This window comes from Theropithecus gelada, chromosome 15 (assembly GCF_003255815.1).
Source record: "Theropithecus gelada isolate Dixy chromosome 15, Tgel_1.0, whole genome shotgun sequence".
NCBI classification, from domain to species: domain Eukaryota; kingdom Metazoa; phylum Chordata; class Mammalia; order Primates; family Cercopithecidae; genus Theropithecus; species Theropithecus gelada.
In genome coordinates this window covers 17,498,418-17,524,014 of record NC_037683.1, presented here as the reverse complement: position 1 = coordinate 17,524,014, position 25,597 = coordinate 17,498,418, and positions in this window count along the sequence as shown.

Genomic DNA, 25,597 nt, shown 5'->3' with positions numbered 1-25,597 from the left:
AACCAGTGTTAGAATACAGCTCATTGAAAACTGAAGCTCAACTGTGTGAACGGACTTCACGTGACCTAGTACACTGTCACAGAAAGTTTCCTTGTGGTTTTCATCGGAGGGTATTTCTTTTTCAGCATTTTCTTAAGAGAGTTCAAATATGTCCTTTCTGAGGTTCCACAGAACCAGTGATTTCAAACTGCTCAATTCAAAGAATGATTTAACTCTATGAGATGAAAACACACATCACAAAGCAGTTGCGCCGAAAGCTTTTCTCCAGTTTTTATCAGATGACGTTTCCTTTCTCACCACAAGCATCTGGGTGCCAATAAATATCCCTTCACAGTTCCCACAAACACAGAGTTTCCAAATCGGGCAACATAGTGTAAGCTTTAACTCTCTGAAATGGAATGAACATGTCAGAGAGCAGTTTCTTGGAACGTTTCTTTCTGGGTTTTATTTCAGGACATTTCACTTTTCAGCATAGTCTTCAAGGCGCTGCAAAGTATCACATTTTCAGTTTTACAGGAACATTGTTCAATCACTGCCTTATGAGAAAAGAGGTACAACTTCCCGAGTGGAATGCACACGTCACGAAGCTGCTCCTCGAAAATCTTCTCTCCAGTATGTCTCTGAAGATATTTCCATTTTCATCTTAAACCTCAAAGCGCTCCCGAGTATCCTTGGCTGACTAACCTAAAACAGTGTTAGAATACTGCTCAATGAAAACACAAGCTTAACTGTGCTAGTAGACTTCATGTGACCTAGAGCAGTTTCACAGAAAGTTTCCTTCTGGTTTTTTTCAGAAAGTATTTCTTTTTCAGCATATTCTTTGGAGCTTCCCTAATGTCCTTTCTCAGGTTCCACAGAAACAGGGAATTCAAACTGCTCAAACCAAAGAATGATTTAACGCAGAGATGAACACATCACAAAGCAGTTGCTCCAAAAGCTTCTCTCCAGTTTCCATTGGAAGACGTTTCCTTTCTACCACAAGCCTCCGGGCGCCACTTAATATCCTTTCACAGATTCTTCTAAGACAGTGTTTCCAAACTGGGCAACGTATTGTAAGCTTTAACTCTCTGAAATGAATGCACATGTCAGAGAGCAGTTTCTCGGAATGCTGTTTTCAGGATATTTTAGGATATTTCAGGTTTTATTTCAGGATATTTCACTTTTCGCCATAGTCTTCAATGCTCTGCAAAATATCACTTCTTCAGTTTTACAGGAACAGTGTTCAAACACTGTCTTATGAGAAAAGAGGTATAATTCCCTATGTGGAATGCACGCGTCACAAAGCAGTTTCTCAGAAAGCTTCTCTCCAGTTTTTATCTAAAGATACCTACTACTTCCCCACAGGCCTGAATGTGCTGTGGAATGTCGCTTCGCCAATCCGTCTCTTATGCAGTTCCAAGCTGCATAAGAGAAAGTTTTATCTATGTGAGATGAATAGGCATATCTATCACAAAGCAGTTTGACAGAAAGCTTCTTACCAGTTTTTGTCTGAGGATACTTCATTTTCCACCATAGTCATCCATATATTATCGAATGTCCCCTGGCAGCGTTTCCTCCAAACGGGATTGCCCAATCCTCTATGAGAAGAAACGTATAACTCGGTGAAGGGAATGCACACATCACAAAGCAGCTCCTTGGACATTTTCTATCCAGTATCTATCTGAAACTATTTCCGTTTTCGATATAAGCCTCAAAGCACTCCCGAGTATCCCTTAACTGACTAACCTAAAACAGTATAGAATACTGCTCAATGAAAACAGAAGCTTAAATGTGCAAGTGGAAATCACATGACCTAGAGCAGTTTCACGGAAAGTTTCCTTCTGGTTTCTATCAGAGCGTATTTCCTTTTCAGCATATTCTTAAGAGCATTCCCAAATGTCCTTTCTCAGCTTCCACAGAAACAGTGATTTCAAACTGCTCAATCGACAGAATGATTTACCTCTATGAGATGAATACACACATCACAAAGCAGTGGCTCTGAAAGCTTCTCTCCAGTTTTCATCAGAAGACGTTTCCTTTCCCACCACAAGCCTCCGCGTGCCACTTAATATCACTTCACAGATTCCTCAAACACACAATTTCCAAACTGGGCAAGGTAGTGTAAGCTTTAACTCTCCGAAATGAATGCACACATCAGAGAGCAGTTTCTTGGAACACTTCTTTCTGGGTTTTATTTCAGGATGTTTCACTTTTCGCCATAGTCTTCAATGTGCTGCAAATTATCACTTTTTCAATTTTACTGGAACAGTGTTCAAACACTGTCTTTCGAGAAAAGAGGTATAACTCCCTGAGTTGAATGTACACCTCACAAAGCAGTTTCTCAGAAAGCTTCTATCCAGTTTTTAATCTGAAAATATCGCCTTTTTCCCCAACAGGCCTGAATGAGCTCCCAAAATTCCCTTCGCGAATCTCTCCATGACGCAGTTTCAAAACTGCCTAATAGGAAGAAAGTTTTGTCTATGTGAGATGAATAGACATATTTTCACAAAGCAGTTTCAGAGAAAGCTTCTTTAGAGTATTTGTCTGAGGATATTTCCTTTTTCACCATAGCCGTGCATATACTCCCAAATGTCCCCTGGTAGCATTTACTGCAAACAGGATTTCCCAATCCTCTGTGAGAAGAAAAGTATAACTCTGTGAGTGAAATGCACACGTGACAAAGTAGTCCCTCAGAAATCTTCTCTCCAGTTTTCATCTGAAGACCTTTTTGTTTTCACTGTAAGCCTCAAAGTGCTGCTGAACATCACTTTGCAGACTAAACAAAAACAGTGTTAAAATACTGCTCAATGAAAACAGAAGCTTAACTGTGTGAGTGGACTTCATGTGACCTAGAGCAGTTTCACAAAAGTTTCCTTCACCTTTTTATCGGAGGGTATTTCGTTTTCAGCATATTCTTAAGAGCGTTCCCAAATGTCCTTTCACAGGTTCCCCAGAAACAGTGATTTCAAAATGCTCAATCCAAAGAATGATTTAATTCTATGACTTAAATCCACTTGTTACTAAGCAGTTTTTCCAAAATCTTCTCTACAGTTTTCATCGGAAGAGTTTTCCTTTCTCACCTCAAGCATCTGCGAGTCACTTAATATCCCTTCACAGATTCCTCAAAGACAGAGTTTTCAAACTGGGTAACGTAGTGTAAGCATTATCTCTCTGAAACGAATGTACATGTCAGAGAGCAGTTTCCTGGAATGCTTCTTTCTGGGTTTGATTTCAGAATATTTCACTTTTTGCAATAGCCTTAAATGGTTTGCAAAATATCACTTTTTCTGTTTTGTAGGAACAGTGTTCAAACACTGCCTTAGAAGAAAAGTGGTATAACTCCCAGAGTGTAATGCACACATCACAGAGCAGTTTCTCAGAAAGCTTCTCTCCAGTTTGTATCTGTAGATATCTCCTATTTACTCACAGGCCTGAATTTGCTCCCAAATATCCCTGCGTGAATCCATCCATGACGCAGTTTCAAAACTGCGTAATAGAAAAAAAGTTTTATCTATGTGAGATGAATAGACATATCTATCAGAAAGCATTATCAGAGAAACCCTCTTTCCAGTTTTTGTCCGAGGATATTTCCTTTTTCATCATAGCCATCCATATAGGCCTGAATGTCCCCTGGTAGCATTTTCTCCAAACAAGATTCCCTAATTCTCTATGAGAAGAAAAGTATAACTCTGTGATTGGCATGCACACGTCACAAAGCTTGTCCTCGAAAATCTCCTCTCCAGTATCTCTCTGAAGATATTTACGTTTTCACTGTAAGCCTCAAAGCGCTCTCGAGTATCCCTTAGCTGACTAACCTAAAGTGGTGTTAGAATACTGCTAAATGTAAACAGAAACTTAACTCTGCAAGTGGAATTCACGTGACCTAGACCAGTTTTACAGTAAGTTTCCTTCTGGTTTCTATCCGAGGGTATTACTTTTACAGCATATTCTTAAGAGCATTCCCAAATATCCTTTCTCAAGTTCCACAGAAACAGTGTTTTCAAACTGCTCAATTCAAAGAATGATTTAACTCTATGAGATGAATACACACATCACAAAGTAGTTGCTCCGAAAGCTTCTCTCCAGTTTTCATCGGCAGATGTTTCCTTTCTCAAAACAAGCATATGGGCGCCACTTAATATCCCTTCGCAGATTCCTCAAAGACAGAATTTCCGAAATGGACAACGTAATGTAAGCTTTAACTCCCTGAAATGAATGCAAACGTCAGAGAGCAGTTTCTAGGAATGCTTCTTTCTGGATTTTATTTCAGGGTATTTCATGTTTTGCCAGTCTTCAATGCGCTGCAAAATATCACCTTTCCAGTTTCATAGGAACAGGGTTGAAACATTGCCTTATGAGAAAAGTGGCATAACTCCCTGAGTGGAATGCACACATCACAAAGCAGTTTCTCCAAAAGCTTCTCCCCAGTTTTTATCTGGAGATATTTCCTTCTTCCACACAGGCCTGAATGTGCTCCCAAATGTCATTTCGTGAATCTGTCGATGATACAGTTTCAAAACTGTGTAATAGAAAGAAAGTTTCATCTATGTGAGTTAAATAAGCAAATCTATCACAAAGCAGTTTCAGAAAATGCTTCTTTCCATTTTCTGTCTAAGGATACCTCCTTTTTCACCCTAGCCATCCATATAATCCCGAATGTCCCCTGGTAATGTTTTCTCCAAAACAGATTCCCCAGTCCTCTATGAGAAGAAAGGTATAACTCTGTGAGAGGAACGCACATGTCACAAAGCAGCTCCTCAGAAATCTTCTCTCCAGTATCTATCTGAAGATATTACCGTTTTCACTATAAGCCTCAAAGTGCTCCCAAGTATCCCTTAGCTGAATAACCTAAAGAGTGTTAGAATACTGTTCAATGAAAACAGAAGCTTAACTGTGCCAGTGGTATTCACGTGACTTAGAGCAGTTTCACAGAAAATTTCTTTCTGGTTTTTGTAAGAGGGTATTACATTTTCAGCGTATTCTTCAGAGCGTTCCCAACTCACCTTTCTCAGGTACCACAGAAACCATGATTTCAAACTTTTCTATCCAAAGAATGATAACTCTGTGAGATGAATACACACATTACAAAGCAGTTACTACAAAAGCTTCTCTCCAGTTTTCATCGGAAGACATTACCTTTCTCACCACAAGCCACTGGGTGCCATGTCATATCCCTTCACAGATTACTCAAAGACAGAGTTTCCAAACTGGGCCACTTAGTGTAAGCTTTAACTCTCTGGAATGAATGCACACATCAGAGAGCAATTTCCTGGAAAGCTTCTTTCTGGGTTTTATTTACGGATGATTCAGTTTTCACCATAGTGTTCAATGCACTGGAAAATATCACTTTTTCAGTTTTACAGCAACAGTGTTCAAACACTGCCTTGTGAGAAAAGAGGTACAACTCGCTGATTGGCATGCACACATCACAAAGCAGTTTCTCAGAAAGCTTCTCTCCCATTTTTATCTGAAGATATCTCCTTTTCCCCCATAGGCCTGAATGTGCTCCCCAAAGTCCCTTTGCGAATCCGTCCACGATGCAGTTTCAAAACTCTGTACTAGATAGAAAGTTTTATCTATGGGAGATGAATAGACATATCTCTCACAAAGTAGTTTCAGAGAAATCTTCTTTCCAGTTTTTGTCTGAGGATACTTCCTTTTTCACGATAGCCATCTGTATACTCCCGAATGTCCCCTGGTAGCGTTTTCTGCAAACGGGATTCCCTAAACTCTGTTTTTGAGGAATCTGTGACGGGATATTTATTGGCGCCCAGAGGCTAGTGGTGAGAACGGAAACGTCTTCGGATGAAAACTGGAAAGAAGATTTGGATCAATTACTTTGTGATGTGCGTGTTCATCTCATAGAGTTAAATCATTCTTTAGATTGAGCAGTTTGAAATCTTGTTTCTGTGGAACCTTAGAAAGGACATTTGGGAATGCTCTTTAGAATGTGCTGAAAAAGAAATACCCTCCAATAAAAACCAAAAGGAAACTTTCTGGGAAACTGCTCTAGGTCACGTGAATTCCATCACAGAGTTAATCTTCTGTTTTCATTGAGCAGTATTCTAACACTGTTTTATGTTAGTCAACTAAGGGATACTCGGGAGCACTTTGATGTTTACGGTGAAAGTGGAAATATCTTCAGATAGAGATTGGAGAGAAGATTTCCAAAAAACTGCTTTGTGACGTGTGCATTCCACTCACGGAGTTATACCTTTTTTCTAATAAAGGATTGGGGAATCCCGTTTGGAGAAAAAGCTCCCATTGGACATTCGGGAGTATATGGTTGGCTATGGTGAAAAAGGAAGTATCCTCAGACAAAAACTGGAAAGAAGAGTTCTCTGAAACTGCTTTGTGATAGATATGTCTATTCATCTCACTTAGATAAAACTTTCTTTCTATTATGCAGTTTTGAAACTGCGTCATGGACGGATTTGCCAAGGGACATTAGGGATCACATTCAGACCTGTGGGGAAGCAGGAAATATTTCCAGATAAAAAGTGGGGAGAAGCTTTTGGAGAAACTGCTTTGTGATGTGTGCATTCCACTCAGGGAGTTATACCTTTTTTCTCATAAGACAGTGTTTGAACACTGTTCCTGTAAAACTGAAAAGGTGATATTTTGCAGCACATTGACAACTGGCACACTGTGAAATACCTTGAAATAAAACCCAGAAAGAAGCATTTCAAGAAACTGCTGTCTGACATGTGCATTCATTTCAGAGAGCTAAATCTTACATTATGTTGCCCAGTTTGGAAACTCTGCCATTTTGGAATCTGTGAAAATATATTAAGTGGCGCCCGGAGGCTTGTGGTGAGAGAGGAAACGTCTTCCAATAAAAACTGGAGAGAAACTTCAGGAGCAACTGCTTTGTGATGTGTGTATTCATCTCGTAGAGTTAAATCATTCTTTGGATTTACCAGTTTGAAATCATTGTTTCTGTGAAACCTGAGAAAGGACATTTGGGAAACCTCTTAAATATACGCAGAAAAAGAAATACCCTCCAATGAAAACTAGAAGAAAACTTTCCGTGAAAATGCTCTACATCACGTGAAGTCCACTCACACAGTTAAGCTTCTGTTTCTTTGGAGTAGTATTCTAACACTGTTTTAGGTTAGTCAGCTAAGGGATACTCGGGAGCGCTTTGAGGCATAGGGTGGAAACGGTAATATCTTCGGATAGATACTAGAGAGAAGATTTCCAAGAAGCTGCTTTGTGATGTGCACATTCCAATCACAGAGTTATACTTTTCCTCTCAGAGAGGATTGGGGAATCCCATTTTGGGAAAATGCTAACTGGTGACATTCGGAATTATATGGATGGCTATGGTGAAAAAGAAAGTATCCTCAGACAAAAACTGGAAAGAAGCATTCTCTGAAACTGCTTTGTGATAGGTATGTCTATTCGTCTCAGATAGATAAAACTTTCCTTCTATTATGCAGTTTTGAAACTGCGTGATAGATGGATTCACAAAGGGACATTCCAGAGCACATTCAGGCCTGAGGGGAAGTAGTACATATGTTTAGACAAAAACTTGAGAGAAGTTTTCTGAGAAACTGCTTTGTGATGTGTGCATTCCATTCAGGGAGTTATACCTCTTTTCTCATAAGGCAGTGTTTGAACACTGTTCCTGTGAAACAGAAGAAGTGATATTTTGCAGCACATTGAAGACAATGGTGAAACGTGAATCATCCGAAAATAATTCCCGGAAAGAGAGTTCCAGTATACTGTTCTCTGTCAAGTGCAATCATTTCAGAGGGTTAAAGCTTACACGATGTTGCCCTGTTTGGAAACTCTGTCTTTGAGGAATCTGGGAGGGGATATTAAGTGGCGCCTGGAGGCTTCTGATGAGAAAGGAAACGTCTTCCATTGAAAACTGGAGAGAAGCTTTTGGAGCAACTGCTTTGTAATGTGTGTATTCATGTCATAGAGTTAAATCATTCTTAGGATTGAGGAGTTTGAAATCACTGTTTCTGTGGAACCTGAGAAACGACATTTGGGAACGCTCTTAAGAATATGCTGAAAAAGTAATACCCTCCAATAAAAACCAGAAGGAAACATTCTGTGAAACTGCTCTAGGTCACGTGAAGTCCACTGGCAGTTAAGGTTCTGTTTTTATTGAGTGGCATTCTAACACTGTTTTAGGTTAGTCAGCTAAGGGATACTCGGGAGCACTTTGAGGATTATGGTGAAAATGAAATATCTTCAGACGGATACTGGAGAGAACATTTCCAAGAAGCTGCTTTGTGACGTGTGCATTCTACTCACTGAGTTATATGTTTCTTCTCATAGAGGATTGGAGAATCCCGTTTGGAGAAGAAGCTACCAGGGGACATTCGGGAGTGTATGGACGGCTATGGTGAAAAAGGAAATATCCTCAGACAAAAACTTGAAAGAAGTTTTCTGTGAAACTGCTTTGTGGTAGATATGCCTATTTTTCTCACATAGATAAAACTTTCTTTCTATTGCACAGTTCTGAAACTGCATCATGGACAGATTCACGATGCTACATTCGGGAGCACATTCAGTCCTGTGGGGAATAGGAGATATCTTCAGATAAAAACTGGAGAGAAGCTTTCTGACAAACTGCTTTGTGATGTGTGCATTCCACTCAGGGAGTTGTACCTCTTTTCCCATAAGGCAGTATTAGATTGCTGTTCTTGTGAAACTGCAAAAGTGATCTTTTGCAGTGCAGTGAAGACTATGGCGTAAACTGAAATATCCTGAAATAAAACCCAGAAAGAAGCATTTCAAGAAACTGTTCTCTGACGTGTGCATTCATTTCAGAGAGATAAAGCTGACAATACATTGACCTGTTTGGAAACTCTCTCTTTGAGGAATGTGTGAAGGGATATTAAGTGGTGCCCGGAGGCTTGTGGTGAGAAAGGAAACATCTTCCGATGAAAACTGGAGAGAAGCTTTCGAATCAACTGCATTGTGTTGTGTGTATTCATCTCATAGATTTAAATCATTCTTTGGATTGAACAGTTTGAAATTACTGTTTCTGTGAATCCTGAGAAAGGACATTTGAGAATGCTTTTACGAAGATGCTGAAAAAGAAAAACCCTGCGACATAAACCAGCGGGAATCTTTCTGTGAAACTATCCTAGGTCACGTGAATTCCACTCATGCAGTTAATCTTCTGTTTACATTCAGCAGTGTTCTAACACTGTTTTAGGTTAGTCATCTAAGGGATACTCGGGAGCGCTTTGAGACTTACGGTGAAAGCGGAATTATCTTCAGATAGACACTGCAGACAAGATTTCCGAGGAGCTGCTTTGTGACGTGTGCATTCCACTCACAGAGTTATACTTTTCTTCTCACAGAAGATTGGGGAATCCCGTTTGGAGAAAACGCTATAAGGGGACATTCGGGAGTATATGTAGTGCTATGGTGAAAAAACAAGTATCCTCATACAAAAACTGGAAAGAAGCTTTCTGTGAAATTGCTTAGTGATAGATATATCTATTGTTCTCACATAGATAAAAATTTCTTTCTATTACTCAGTTTTGAAACTGCATCATGGATGGATTCAAGAAGGGATATTTGGGAGCACATTTTTTCCTGTGGGGAAATAGGAGATGTCTTCAGATAAAACTGGAGAGAAGCTTTCTGAGAAACTGCTTTGTGATGTTTGCATTCCACTCTGGGAGTGATACCTCTTTTCTCATAAGGCAGTGTTTGAACACTGATTCTCTAAAACTGAAAAAGTGATGTTTTGTAGCGTGTTGAAATCTGTGGTGAAAAGTGAAATAGCCTGTAACAAAAACCAGAAAGAAGCATTCCACAAAACTGCTTTCTGACGTGTGCAAAAATTTCAGAGAGTTAAAGCTGACACTTCGTTGCCCAGCTTGGAAACTCTGTCTTTGTAAAATCTGTGAAGGGATATTAAGTTGCGCCGGTAGGCTTGTGGTGAGACAGGAAGCGTCTTCTGATGAAAACTGGAGAGAAGCTTTTGGAGCAACTGCTGAATGATGTGAGTATTCATCTCATAGACTTAAATCATTCTTTGGATTGACAATTTTCAAAACACTGTTTTTGTGGAATTTGGGAAAGGATATTTTGGAATGCTCTTAAGAATATACTGAAAAAGAAATACCCTCTGATCAAAACCAGAAGAAAATTTTCTGTGAAACGTCTCTAGGTCACGTGAATTCCACTCACACAGTTAAGCTGTTTATATTGAGCAGTATCCCAACACTGTTTTAGGTTAGGCAGCTAAGGGATACTCGTGTGTGCTTTGAGGCTTATGGTGACAAAGGAAATGTCTTCAGATAAAAACTGGAGAGAAGATTTCCGAGGAGCTGCTTTGTGACGTGTGCATTCCATTCACGGAGTTATACTTTTCTTCTCATGCAGGATTGGGGAACCCCGTTTGCAGTTAACGGTACCAGAGGACATTCGGGAATATATGCATGGCTATGGTGAAAAAGGAAATATCCTCAGACAAATACTGGAAAGAAGCTTTCTGTGAAACTGCTTTGTGATAAATATGTCTATTCCTCTCACGTAGATAAAGCATTCTTTTATTACGCAGTTTTGAAACAGTGGCATGGATGGATTCTCGAAGGGACACTCGGGAGCACATTCAAGCCTGTTGGGAAAAAAGGAGTTATTTTCAGATTAAAAACTGGAGAGAAGCTTTCTGAGAAACTGCTTGGTGATGTGTGCATTCCACTCAGGGAGTTATACCTCTTTTCTCGTAAGACAGTGTTTGAACACTGTTCCAGTAAAATTGACAAAGTGATATTTTCTGCGCATTGAAGACTATGGTCAAAAGTGAAATACCCCGAATTAAAACTCAGAAACAAGCGTTCCAAGAAACTCCTCTCTGATGTGTGCATTCATTTCAGAGAGATAAAGCTTACACTACGTTGCTCAGTTTGGAAACTCTGTCTTTGAGGAATCTGTGATGGGATATTAAGTGGCGCCCGGAGACAAGTGGTGAGAAAGGAAACATCTTCCAATGAAAACTGGAGAGAAGCTTTCAGAGCAACTGTTTTCTGATGTATGTATTTATCTTGTAGAGGTAAATCATTCTTTGGCTTGAGCAGTTTGAAATCACTGTTTCTGTGGAAACTGAGAAAGTACATTTGGGAAGACTCTTAAGAATATGCTGAAAAATAAATACCCTCTGATAAAAACCAGAAGGAAACTATCTGTGAAACTGTTGTAGGTCACGTGATTTCCACTTGCACAGTTAAGCTTCTGTTTTCATTGAGCAGTATTCTACACCATTTTAGGTTAGTCAGCTAAAGGATATTTGGGAGCGCTTTGAGGCTTACGATGAAAACGTAAATTTATTCAGATAGATACTGGAGAGAAGATTTCCAAGGAGCTGCTTTGTTATGTGTGCATTCCACTCACAGAGTCATAGTTTTCTTCTCATAGAAGATTGGGGAATCCCGCTTGGAGAATACGCTACCAGGGGATATTAGGGAGTCTATGGACGGCTATGGTGAAAAAGGAAGTATTCTAAGACAAAAACTGCAAAGAAGCTTTCTGTGAAATGGCTTTGTGATAGATATGTCTATTCATCTCACATAGATAAAATTTTCTTTCTATTACGCAGTTTTGAAAATGCGTTATGGACAGATTCGTGAAGGGACACTCGGGAGCACATTCAGGCCAGTGGGGAAATAGGAAATATCTCCAGATAAAAACCAGAGGGAAAGTAACTGAGAAAATGCTTCGTGATGTGTGCATTCCACTCAGGGAGTTATACCTCTTTTCTCATAAGGCAGTGTTTGAACACTGTTCCTGGAAAACTGAAAAAGTGATATTTTGCACCTCATTGAAGGCTATTTTGAGAAGTTAAATATCTAGAAATAAAATCCAGAAAGAAGATTTCCAAGAAACTGCTCTCTGACGTGTGCATTTATTTCAGAGAGTTAAAGCTTACACTACATTGCCGAGTTGGAAACTCTGTTTTTAAAGAAAGTGTGAAGGCATATTTAGTGGCGCCCGGAGGCTTGTGTTGAGAAAGGAAACGTCTTCTGATGAAAATTGGAGAGAAAGTTTCAGAACCACTACTTTGTGATGTGTGTATTTATCTTATAGAGTTAAATCATTCTTTGGATTGAGCAGTTTGAAATCACTGTTTCTGTGGAAACTGAGAAAGAATATTTGGGAATGCTTTTAATAATATGCTGAAAAAGAAATATCCTCTGATAAAAACTAGAAGGAAACTTTCTGAGAAACTGCTCTAGGTCGCGTGAATTCCACTCACACAACTAAGCTTCTGTTTTCATTGAACAGTATTCTATCACTATTTTTGGTTAGTCAGTCAGGGGATACTAGGGAGCTATTTGAGGCTAACGGTGAAAATGGAAATATCCTCAGGTAGATACTGGGGAGTAGATTTCTGAGGAGCTGCTTTGTGACGTGTTCATTCCCCTCAATGAGTTGAACCTCTTTTCTCATAAGGCAGTGTTTGAATACTGTTCCTGTAAAACTCAAAATGTGAAACTTTGCAGTGCATTGAAGACTATCGAAAAAAGTGAAATATCCTGAAATAAAACCCAGAAAGAAGCGTTCCAAGAAACTGCTCTCTAACGTGTGCATTCGTTTCTGGGAGTTAAAGCTTACACTACGTTGCCCAGTTTGGAAGCTCTGTCTTTGAGGAATCTGTGCAGGGATATTTAGTGCCGCTGAAGGCTTGTGATGAGAAAGGAAACATCTTCCAATGAAAAATGGAGAAAAGGTTTTGGAGTAACTACTTTGTGATGTGTGTATTCATCTCATAGAGGTAAATCATTCTTTGAATTGAGCAGTTTGAAATCACTGTTTTTGTGAAACCTGAGAAAAGATATTTGGGAACGCTTTTAAGAACATGCTGAAAAAAAATACCCTCCAAAAAAAAACCAGAAGGAAACTTTCTGTGAAAGTGCTCTAGGTCACATGAAGTACACTCGCACAGTTAAGCTTCTGTTTTCAATGAGCTGTATTCTAACACTGTTTTGGGTTAGTCATCTAAGGGATACTCGGGAGCGCTTTGAGGCTTGTGTTGAAAATGAAAATATCTTCAGATAGATACTGGAGAGAAGCTTTTGAGGAGCTCTTTTGTGACGTATGCATTCCACTCACAGAGTTATACTTTTCTTCTCATAGAAGATTGGGGAATCCCCCTTGGAGAAAAAGCTACCAGGGGACATTCGGGTGTATAGGGATGACTGTGGTGAAAAAGGAAATATCCCCAGAGAAAAAAATGGAAAAAAGCTTTCTGTGAAACTGCTTTGTGATAGACATGTCTGTTCATATCATATAGATAAAACTTACTTTCTATTACGCAGTTTTGGAATGGCATCATGATGGATTCTCAAAGGGACATTCGGGAGCACATTCAGGCCTGTTGGTAAATAGGAGATATCTTCAGATAAAAACTGGACACAATCTTTCTGAGAAATTACTTTGTGATGTGTGCATTCCACTCAGCGAATTATACCTCTTTTCTCATAAGGCAGTCTTTGAACACTGTTCCTGTAACACTGACAAATGATATTTTGCAGTGCATTGAAGACTATGGTGAAAAGTGAAAGATCCTGAAATAGAACGCAGAAAGAAGCATTCCAAAAAACTGCTCTCTGACGTGTACATTCACTTCAGAGAGAAAAAGCTTACACAATGGTGCTCTTTTTGGAAACTGTGTTTTTGAGTAATCTGTGAAGGGATATTAAGTGGTGCCCAGAGGCTTCCAGTGTGAAAGGAAACGTCTTTCGATGAAAACTGGAGAGAATCTTTTGGAGCTACTGGTTTCCCGTGTGTGTATTCATCTCATGGAGATAAATCATTCTTTGGATTGAGCAGTTTGAAATCACTGTTTCTGTGGAACAAGAGAAAGGACATTTGGGAACACTCGTAAGAATACACTGAAAAAGAAATACTCTCTGATAAAAACCAGAAGGAAACGTTCTGTGAAAATGCTCTTCATCACATGAAGTCCACTCGCAGATTTAAGCTTCTGTTTTCATTCAGCGGTATTCTAACACTGTTTTAGGTTAGTCACCTAAGGGATACTGGGGAGCACGTCGAGGCATATGGTGAAAACGGAAATATCTTCAGAGAGATACTAGAGAGAAGATTTCCGATGAGCTGCTTTGTGACGTGTGCATTCCAATCACAAAGTTATATTTTTCTTCTCATTGAGGACTTGGGAATCCCATTTTGAGAAAACGCTACCAGGGGACATTCGGGAGTATATGGACCGCGATGGTGAAAAAGGAAATATCGTCAGACAAAAACTGGAAAGAAGCTGTTTGTGAAACTGCTTTGTGATACATATATATACTCATCTCACATAGATAAAACTTTCTTTCAATTCGCAATTTTGAAATGGCGTCATGGACGTATTCACGAAGGGACATTCTGGAGCACTTTCAGGCCTTTGGGGAAATAGGAAATATCTTCAGATAAAAACTGGAGAGAAGCTTTTGGAGAAATTAGTTTGTGATGTGTGCATTCCACTCAGGGAGGTATACATCTTTTCCCATAAGACAGTGTTTGAACACTGTTCCTGCAAAACTGAAGAAGTGATATTTTGCAGTGCAATGAAGACTATGGTGAAAAGTGAATTATCCTGAAATAAAACCCAGAAAGAATCATTCCAAAAAACTGCTCTCTGATGTGTACATTCATTTCAGAGAGTTAAAGCTTACACTAAGCTGCCCAGTTGGAAACTCTGTCTTTGAGGTATCTGTGAAGGGATATTTAGTGGTGCCCAGTGGCTTGTGGTAAGAAAGTAAACATCTTCCAATGAAAACTGGAGAGAAGATTTTGGAGAAACTGCCTTGTGATGTGAGTGTTCATCTCATAGAACTAAACCATTCTTTGGATTGAGCAGTTTGAAATCACTGTCTCAGTGGATCCTGAGAAAGGACATTTGGGAACACTCTTAAGAATATGCTGTAAAAGAAATAGCCTCCAATAAAAACCAAAGGAAACTTTCTGTGAAACTGCTCTAGGTCACGTGAAGTACTTGCATAGTTAAGCTTCTGTTTTCAATGAGCTGTATTCTAACACTGTTCTGGGTTAGTCAGCTAAGGGATACTCGGGAGCACATTGAGGCTTGTGGTGAAAACGGAAATATCTTCAGATAGATACTGGAGAGAAGCTTTAAGAGGAGCCATTTTGTGACGTGTGCATTCCACTCACAGAGTTATATCTTTCTTCTCATAGACGATTGGGTAATCCTGTTTAGAGAAAAAGCTACCAGAGGGCATTCGTGAGTATATGGACGGCCGTGGTGGAAAAGGAAATATCCTAAGACAAAAACTAGAAAGAAGCTTTTTGTGAAACTGTTTTGTGATAAATATGTCTATGGATCTCACATAGGTAAAACTTTCTGTTATGCAGTTTTGAAGCTGCATCATGGACGGATTAGCGACGGGACATTTGGGAGCACATTCATGCCTGTGAGGAAATAGGATATATCTCCAGATAAAATCTATAGAGAAGCTTTCTAAGAAACTGCTTTGTGATGTTTGCTTTCCACTCGGGGAGTTATACCTCCTTTCTCATAAGGCAGTGTTTGAACACTGTTCCTGTAAAACTGAAAAAGTGATATTTTGCAGCGCATTGAAGACTATTTCGAAAAGTGAAATATCAGGAAATAAAACCCAGAAAGAAGCTTTCCAAGGAACTACTCTATGACGTGTGAATTCATTTCAGAGAGTTAAAGCATACACTACGTTGCCCACTTGGAAAATCTATCTTTGAGGAATCTGTGAAGGGATATTAAGTGGTGCCTGGAGGCTTGTGGTGAGAAAGGAAACGTCTTCCGTTGAAAACTGGAGAGAAGCTTTCGGATCAACTGCTTTTTGATGTGTATATTCATCTCACAGAGTTAAATAATTCTTCGAATTGAGCAGTTTGAAATCACTGTTTCTGTGGAACCTGAGAAAGGGCATTAGGGAACGCTTTTAAGAATATGCTGAAAAAGAAATACCCTCCCATAAATACCACAAGGAAACTTTCTGTAAAATTGAAATAGGTCACGTGATTTCCACTCCCACATTTAACCGTCTGTTTTCATTGACCAGTATTCTAACACTGTTTTAGGTTAATCAGCTAAGGGATACTCGGGAGCGCTTTGAGGCTTACGGTGAAAACAGAAATATCTTTGGATAGATACTGGACAGGAAATTTCTGAGGAGCTGCTTTGTGACGTGTGCATTCCACTCACAGAGTTATACCTTTCTTCTCATAGAGGATTGGGGAATCCCTTTTGGAGAAAATGCTACTGGGGGACATTTGGGAGTATAAGGACGGCTATGGTGAAAAAGGAAATATCCTCAGAAAAATACCGGAAAGAAGCTTTCTGTGAAACCGCACTGTGATAGACATGTCTATTCATGTTACATAGATAAAACTTTCTTTCTATTATGCAGTTTTGAAACTGCATCATGGATGGATTAGCGAAGGGACATTTGGGAGCACATTCAGGCCTGTGAGGAAATAGGAAATATCTTCAGATAAAGACTGCAGTGAATCTTTCTGAGAAAATGCATTGGGTTGTATGCATTCCACTCAGGGAGTTATACCTCTTTTGTCATGTGGCAGTGTTTGAACACTGTTCCTGTAAAACTGAATAAGTGATATTTTACAGCGCGTTGAAGCCTATGGTGAAAAGTTAAAGATCCTGAAATAAAATACAGAAAGAAGCATTCCAAGATACTACTCTCTGACCTGTGCATTCATTTCAATGGGTCAAATCTTACACTACGTTGCCCAGTTTGGAAACATTCGTGAGAATATGGACGACTATGGTGAAAAAGGAAGTATCCTCAGAAAATAACTGGAAAAAAGTTTTCTGTGAAGCTGCTTTTTGATCTATATTTCTATTCATCTCACATAGATAAAACTTTCTTTCTATAATGCAGTTTTGAAACTGCTTCTTGGACGGATTTACGAAGGGTCTTTTGGGAGCACATTCAGGCCTGTGGGGAAATAGGAAATACCTCCAGATGAAAACTGGAGAGAAGCTTTCTGAGAAACTGCTTTCTGATGTGTGCATTCCACTCAGGGATATATACTTCTTTTCTCATAAAGCAGTGTTTGAACTCTGTTCCTGGAAAACTGAAAAAGTGATAATTTGCCACACATTGAAGATTATGGCAGAAAGTGAAATATCCGTAAATAAATCGCAGAAAGAAGCATTCCAAGAAAGTACTCTCTGGCGTGTGCATTCATTTCAGAGAGTTAAAGGTTACACTACGTTGCCCAGTTTGGAAACTCTGTCATTAAGGAATCTGTGAAGGGATATTAAGTGGTGACCGGAGGCTTGTGATGAGAAAGGGAACGTCTTCCGATGAAAACTGGAGAGAAGCTTTGGGAGCAACTGCTTTGTGATGTGTGTATTCATCTGAGAGAGTTAAATCATTCTTTGGATTGAGCGGTTTGAAATCAGTTTTTGTGGAACCTGAGAAAGAACATTTGGGACCGCTCTTAAGAATATGCTTAAAAATAATACCCTCTGATAAAAAGCAGAAGGAAACATTCTCTGAAACCGCTTTAGGTCATATGAATTCCACTCCCACAGTTAAGCTTCTGTTTTTGTAGAGAAGTATTCTCACACTCTTTTATATTAGTCAGCTAAGGGATTATCGTGAGCGCTTTGAGGCTTACGATGAAAACGGAAATATGTTCAGATAGATACTGGAGAAAAGATTTCCCAGGAGCTGTTTTGTGACGTGTGCATTTCAGTCACAGAGTTATACTTTTCTTCTCATAGAGGATTGGGGAATCCCGATTCGAGAAAAAGCTACCAGGGGACATTCGGGAGTATACGGACGGCTATGTTGGAAAAGGAACTATCCTCAGTCAAAACTGGAAAGAAGTTTCTGTGAAACTGCTTTGTGATAGATATTTCTATTCATCTTACAGAGAAAAAACTTTCTTTTTATTACACAGCTTTGAAACTTTTTCATGGATGAATTTGCGAAGGGATATTTGGTAGCACATTTTGGAATGTGGAGAAATAGGAAATATCTCCAGATAAAATTGGAGAGAATCATACTGCGAAACTGCTTTCTGATATGTGCATTCCATTCAGGGAGTTATACCTCTTTTCTCATAAGGCAGTGTTTGAACACTGTTCCTGTAAAACTGAAAAAGTGATATTTTGCTGTGCTTTGAAGATTACGGCGAATAGTGAAATATCCTGAAATAAAACTAGGAAACAAGCATTCCAAGAAACTGCCCTCTGACGTGTGCATTCATTTCAGAGAGTTAAAGCTTACACTCCATTGCCCATTTTGAAAACTCGGTCTTTGAGGAATCTCTGAAGGGATATTAATGGTGCCCGGAGGCCTGTAGTGAGAAAGGAAACGTCTTCTGATGAAAACTGGAAAGAAGTTTTCAGAGTAACTGCCTTGTGATGTGTATGTTCATCTCATAGAGTTAAAGCGTTCTTTTTATTGACCAGTTTGAAATCACTGTTTCTGTGAAACCTGAGAAAGGACATTTGGGAATGCTCTTATTAATAAGCTGAGAAAATATACCCTCCGATAATAACCAGAAGAAAACTTCCTGTGAAACTGCTTTAGGTCACGTGAATTCCACTCCCGCAGTTAAGCTTCTGTTTTTGTACAGAAGTATTCTCACAGTGTTTTAGGTTAGTCAGCTAAGGCATTATCGGGAGCACTTTGAAGCTTATGGAGAAAACGGAAATATCTTCAGATAGATACTAGAGAGAAGATTTCCGAGAAGCTGTTTAGTGACGTGTGCATTCCAGACAGAGAGTTATACTTTTCTTCTCATAGAGGATTGGGGAATCCCGATTCAAGAAAAAGCTACCAGGGGACATTCAGGAGTATACGGACATCTGTGTCGAAAAAGGAACTATCCTCAGACAAAAACTGGAAAGAAGTTTCTGTGTAACAGCTTTGCGATAGATATTTCTATTCATCTTACATAGAAAAAAACTTGATATTTTGCAGCACATTGTAGACTATGGTGAAAAGTGACATATCCTGAAAGAAAACCCAGAAAGAAGCATTTCAAGAAACTGCTCTCTGAAGGGTGCATTCATTTCAGAGATTTCAAGCTTACACTACGTAGACCATATTGGGAACTCAATCTTTGAAGAATCTGTGAGGGGATACTAAATGGCGCCCGGATTCTTGTGGTGAGAAAGGAAACGTTTTCTGATGAAAACTGGAGAGAAACTTTCGGAGAAACTGCTTTGTGATATGTGTATTCACCTCATATAGTTAAATCATTCTTTGGATTGAGGAGTTTGAAATCACTGTTTCTGTGGAACCTGAGAAAGGATATTTGGGAACGTTCTTAAGAATATACTGAAAAGGAAATACCCTCCGATAAAAACCAGAAGGAAAATTTATGAGAAACTGCTCTAGGTCACGTGAAGTCCACTGGCACAGTTAAGCTTCTGTTTTCATTGAGCAGTATTCTTACACTGTTTTAGGTTAGTCAGCTAAGGGATACTCTGGAGCACTTTGATGTTTACGGTGAAAACGGAAATATCTTCAGATAGATACTGGGGAGAAGATTTCTGAGGAGCTGCTTTGTGACACGTGCATTCCACTCACCAAGTTATACTTTTCTTCACATAGAGTACTGGAGAATCCCATTTGGAGAAATTGCTATCAGGTGACGTACGATAGTATATGGACCTCTATGGTGAAAAAAGAAGTATCCTCAGAAAAAAAAATGGAAGGAAGCTGCCTGTGAAAGTGCTTTGTGATAGATATGTCTATTCATCTCACATAGATAAAACTTACTTTCTATTATGCAGTTTTGAAACTGCGTCATGGACGGATTCGTGAAAGGACATTTGGGAACACATTCAGGCTTGAGGAAAAATGGGAGATATCTTCAGATAAAATCTGGAGAGAAGCTTTCAGAGAAACTGCTTTGTGATGTTTACATTCCACTCAGGAAGTTATACCTCTTTTCTCATAATGCAGTGTTTGAACACTGTTCCAGTAAAACTGAAAAAGTGGTAATTTGCTGCACATTTAAGACTATGGCAAAAAGTGAAATATCCTGTAATAAAACCCAGAAAGAAGCGTTAAAAGAAACTGCTCTCTGACGTGTGCATTCATTACAGAAAGTTAAAGCTTACACTATGTTACCCATTTTGGAAATTCTGTCTTTCAGGATTCTGTGAAGGGATATTAAGTGGCGCCCGGATGCCTGTGGTGAGAAACGAAAATTCTTCCGATGAAAACTGGAGAGAAGATTTTGGATCAACTGCTTTGTGATGTGTGTATTCATCTCATAGAGTTAAATCATTCTTTGGATTGAGCAGTTTGAAATCACTGTTTCTGTGCAACCTGAGAAAGGACATTTGAAGGCTCTTAAGATTATGCTGAAAAAGAATTACCCTCTGATAAAAACCAGAAGGAAACACTCTGTGAAGCTGCTGTAGGTCACATGAATTCCACTCGCACAGTTAAGGTTCTGTTTTCATTGAGAGGTATTCTAACACTGTTTAGGTTAGTCTGCTAAGGGATACTCAGGTGCGTTTTGAGGCTTATGGTGAAAATGGAAGTATTTTCAGATGGATACTGGAGAGAAAATTTCCGAGGAGCTCCTTTGTGACGTGTGCATTCCACTAACGGACATATACCTTTCTTCTCATTGAAGTTTGGGGAAACCCGTTTGGAGAAAAAGCTACCAGGGGACATTCAATAGTATATGGATGGTTATGGTGAAAGAGGAAGTATTCTCAGACAAAAACTGGAAAGAAGCTTTCTGAGAAACTGTTTTGTGATAGATATGTCTATTTATCTCACACAGAAAAAACATTTTTCTTTACGCAGTATTGAAACTGCTTCATAAACGGATTCGTGAAGGGATATTCGGGAGCAAATTCAGGCCTGTGGGGATACTGAAAATATCTCTAGATAAAAACTGGATAGAAGCTTTGTGAGAAACTGCTTTGTGATGTGTGCTTTCCACTCAGGGAGTTATACCTCTTTCCTTATAAGGCAGTATTTGAAAACTGTTCCGGTAAAACTAAGAAAGTGATATTTTGCAGCACCTTGAAGACTATGGTGAAAAGTGTAATATCCGGTAATAAAACCCAGAAAGAAGCATTCTAAGAAACTGCTGTCTGACCTGTGAATTCATTTCAAAGTGTTAAAGCTGACACTACGTTGTTCAGTTTGGAAACTCTGTCTTTGAGGAATCTGTGAAGGGATATTAAGTGGTGCAAAGAGGCTTGTGGTGAGATAGGAAAAATCTTCCAATGAAAACTGGAGAGAAGCTTTTGGAGCAACTGCTTCATGATGTGTGTATTCATCTCATAGAGTTAAATAATTCTTTTGATTGGGCAGTTTAAAATCACTTTTTTGTGGAACCTGAGAAAGGACATTTGGGAACACTCTTAAGAATATGCTGAAAAAATAATACCCTCCGAAAAAACCAGAAAGAAGTTTTCTGTGAAACTGCTCTAGGTCTAATGAATTCCACTCAGACAGTATAGCTTCTGTTTTCATTGAGCAGTATTCTAACACTGTTTTAGGTTACACAGCTAAGGGATACTCGACAGTGCTTTCAGGCTTTCAGTGAAAACGGAAATATCTTCAGATAGATACTGGAGAGAATACTTCCGAGGAGCTGCTTTGTGACGTATGAATTCCGCTCACAGAGTTATACCTTTCTTCTCATAGAGGATTGGGGAATCCTGTTTGCAGAAAAAGCTACCAGGGGAAATTTGGGAGTATATGGAAAGCTATGGTGAAAAAGGAAATATCCTCAGACAACAACTGGAGAAAAGCGATCTCTGAAACTGCTTTGTGATAGATATATCTATTCATCTCACACAGATAAAACTTTCTTTCTATTACACAGTTTGAAACTGCATCATGGACGGACTTGTGAAGGGACATTCCAGAGAACATTCAGGACTGTGGGGATAAAGGAGATATCTCCAGATAAAAACTAGAGAGAGGCTTTCTGAGAAACTGCTTTGTGATGTGTGAATTCCACTCAGGGAGTTATACCTCTTTTCTCATAAGGCAGTGTTTGAACACTGTTCCTGTAAAACTGAAAATGTGATAATTTGCAGCACATTGAAGACTATGGCGAAAAGTGCAATATACTTAAGTAAGACCCAGAGAGAAGCATTCCAACAAACTGCTGTCTGACCTGTACATTCATTTCAGAGAGTTTAACCCGACATTACGTAGTTCAGTTTGGAAACTCTGTCTTTGAGGAAACTGTAAAGGGATATTAAGTTGCTCCCTGAGGCTTGTGGTGAGATAGAAAACACTTCTGATGAAAACTGGAGAGAAGCTTTTGGAGCAACTACTTTGTGATGTGTGTATTCATCTCATAGAGTTAAATCATTCTTTCGATTGGGCAGTTTGAAATCACTTTTTTGTGGAACCTGAGAAAGGGCATTTGGGAATGCTCTTAAGAATATGCTGAAAAAATAATACCCTCCAAGAAAAACCAGAAAGAAGTTTTCTGTGAAACTGAAACTGCTCTAGATCTCATGAATTCCACTCAGACAGTAAAGCTTCTGTTTTCATTGGGCAATATTCTAACACTGTTTTAGGTTAGTCAGCTGAGGGATACTCGGGAGCACTTTCAGGCTTTCAGTGAAAATGGAAATACCTTCAGATAGATACTGGAGAGAAGACTTCCGAGGAGCTGCTTTGTGACGTGTGCATTCCACTCACAGAGTTATACCTTTATTCTCATAGAGGATTGGGGAATCCCGTTTGGAGAAAAAGCTACCAGGGGACATTCTGGAGTATATTGGCAGCTATGGTGAAAAAGGAAACATCCTCAGACAAAAATTGGAAAAAAGCGTTCTCTGAAACTGCTTTGTGAGAGATATGGGTATTTATCTCACATAGATATAACACTCTTTCTATTATGCAGTTTTGAAACTGCGTCATGGACGGATTCACAAAGGGACATTCGGGAGCACATTCAGACCTGCAGGGATAAAGGAGATACCTCCAGATAAAACTGGAGAGAAGCTTTCTGAGAAACTGCTTTGTGATGTGTGCATTCTACTCAGGGAGTTATACCTCTTTTCTCATAAGGCAGGGTTTGAACACTGCTCCTGTAAAACTGAAAATGTGATATTTTGCAGTGCATTAAAGACTATGGCGAAAAGTGATATATTCTGAAATAAAACCCAGAAAGAAACATTCCAAGAATTTGCTCTCTGGCGTGTGCATTCATTTCAGACACTTAAAGCTTACATTACGTTGCCCAGTTTGAAAACACTGTCTTTGAGGAATGTGGGAAGGGATATTAACTGGCCTCGGAGGCTTGTGGTGAGAAAGGCAACGTCTTCTGTTGAAAACTGTAGAGAAGCTTTCAGGGCAACTGCTTTGTGATGTGTGTATTCATCTCCTAGAGTTAAATAATTCTTTGGATTGAGCAGTTTTGAACTCACTGTTTCTGTGGAACCTGGGAAAGCACATTTGGGATCGCTCTTAAGAATATGCTGAAAAAGAATTTCCCTATGATAAAAAACCAAAAGGAAACTTTCTGTGCAACTGCTCTAGGTCACGTGAAGTCCACTCGCAGAGTTAAGCTTCTGTTTTCATTTGGCAGTATCCCAACACTGTTTTAGGTTAGTCAGCTAAGGGATACTGAGGTGCACTTTGAGGCTTATCGTGAAAATGGACATATCTTCAGATAGATACTGGAGAGAAGATTTCCAATGAGCTGCTTTGTGACTTGTGCATTCCACTCACAGAATTATACTTTTCTTCTCCTAGAGGTTTGGGGAATCACATTTGGAGAAAAGGTGACCAGGGGATATTCAGGGGTATATGGACGGCTGTGGTGAAAAAGGAAGTATCCTCAGACAAAAACTGGAAAAATCTTTCTGTAAAACTGCTTTGTGATAGGTATCTCACATAGATGGAACTTTCTTTCATTACACAGATTTGAAACTGCTTAGTGCACGGATTCGCGAAGGGTCATTTGGATGAACATTCAGTCCTGTGAGGAAATAGGAAATATCTACTGATAAATACTGGAAAGAAGCTTTCTGAGTAACTGCTTTGTGACATGTGCATTACACTCAGAGAGTTATACTTTTATTCTCATAGATGATTGGGGAATTCCATTTGGAGAAAACGCTACCACTGGATATTCAGGAATATATGGACGACTAGGTGAAAAAGGAAGTATCCTCAGACAAAAACAGAAAAGAATCTATCAGTGAAACTGCTTTGTGATAGATATGTCTATTCATTTGACACAGATAAAACTTTCCTTCCATTATGCAGTTTTGAAATGGCGTCATGGACGGTTTCGCGAAGGGACACAGGCCTGTGGGGAAATAGGACATATCTTCAGTAAAAACTAGAGAGAAGCATTCTGAAAAACTGCTTTGTGATGTATGCATTCCACTCAGGGAGTTCTACCTCTTTTCTCATAAGGCGGTGTTTGAACACTGTTCCTGTAAAACTGAAAAAATTATATTTTGCAGTGCATTGAAGACAATGGCAAAAAGTGAAATATTCTGTAATAAAATCCAGAAAGAAGCATTCTAAGAAACTGCTCTCTGAGGTGTGCATTAATTTCAGAGAGTTAAAGCTTACACTATGTTGCCCAGTTTGGAAACTCTGTCTTTGAGGAATCTGCAAAGGGATATTAAGTGACGCCGAGAGCATTGTGGTAAGAAAGGAAACGTTCTCCGATGAAAACTGTAGAGAAGTTTTTGGAACAACTGCTTTGTGATATGAGAATTCATCTCATGAGTTAAATCATTCTTTGGATTGAGCAGTTTGAAATCACTGTTTCTGTGGAACGTGAGAAAGGATATTTGGGAACGCTCTTAAGAATATACTGAAAAACAAATACCCTCCAATAAAAATCAGAAGGACACTTTCTGAGAAACTGCTCTAGGTCACGTGAAGTCCACTCACACAGTGAAGGTTCTGTTTCATTGTGCAGTATTCTAACACTCTTTTAGGTTAGTCAGCCAAGGGATAATCGGGAGTGCTGTGAGGCTCACAGTGAAAATGGAAATATCTTCAGATAGATACTGGAGAGAAGGTTTCCGAGGAGTTGCTTTGTGAAGAGTGCATTCCACTCACAGAGTTCTACTTTTTTTCTCATAGAAAATTGAGGAATTCCATTTAGAGAAAAAGCTACCAAGCGACATTTGGGAGTATGCTTTCTGTGAAAAGAAGCTTTCTGTGAAACTGCTTTGAGATAGATATGTCTATTCATCTCACATTGATAAAACTTTCTTTCTATTACGCAGTTTTGAAATGTTGTCATGGACGGATTCATGAACGGACATTCGGGAGAACATTCAGGGCTGTGGAGAAATAGGAAATATCTCCAGATAAATACTGGAGAGAAGCTTTCTGAGAAATTGCTTTGTAATGTGTGCATTCCACTCAGGGAGTTATACCTCTTTGCTCATAAGGCAGTGTTTGAACACTGTTGCTGTAAAACTGAAAATGTGATAATTTGCAGTGCTTTGAAGACTATGGCGAAAAGTGAAATATCTGGAAATAAAACCAAGAAGGAACCTTTCCAAGAAATTGTTCTCTGATGTGTGCATTCATTTCCGAGGGTAAAAGGTTACACTACTTTTCCCAGTTTGGAAACTCTGTCTTTGAGGAATCTGTGAATGGATATTAAGTGGCGCCCGGAGACTTGTGGTGAG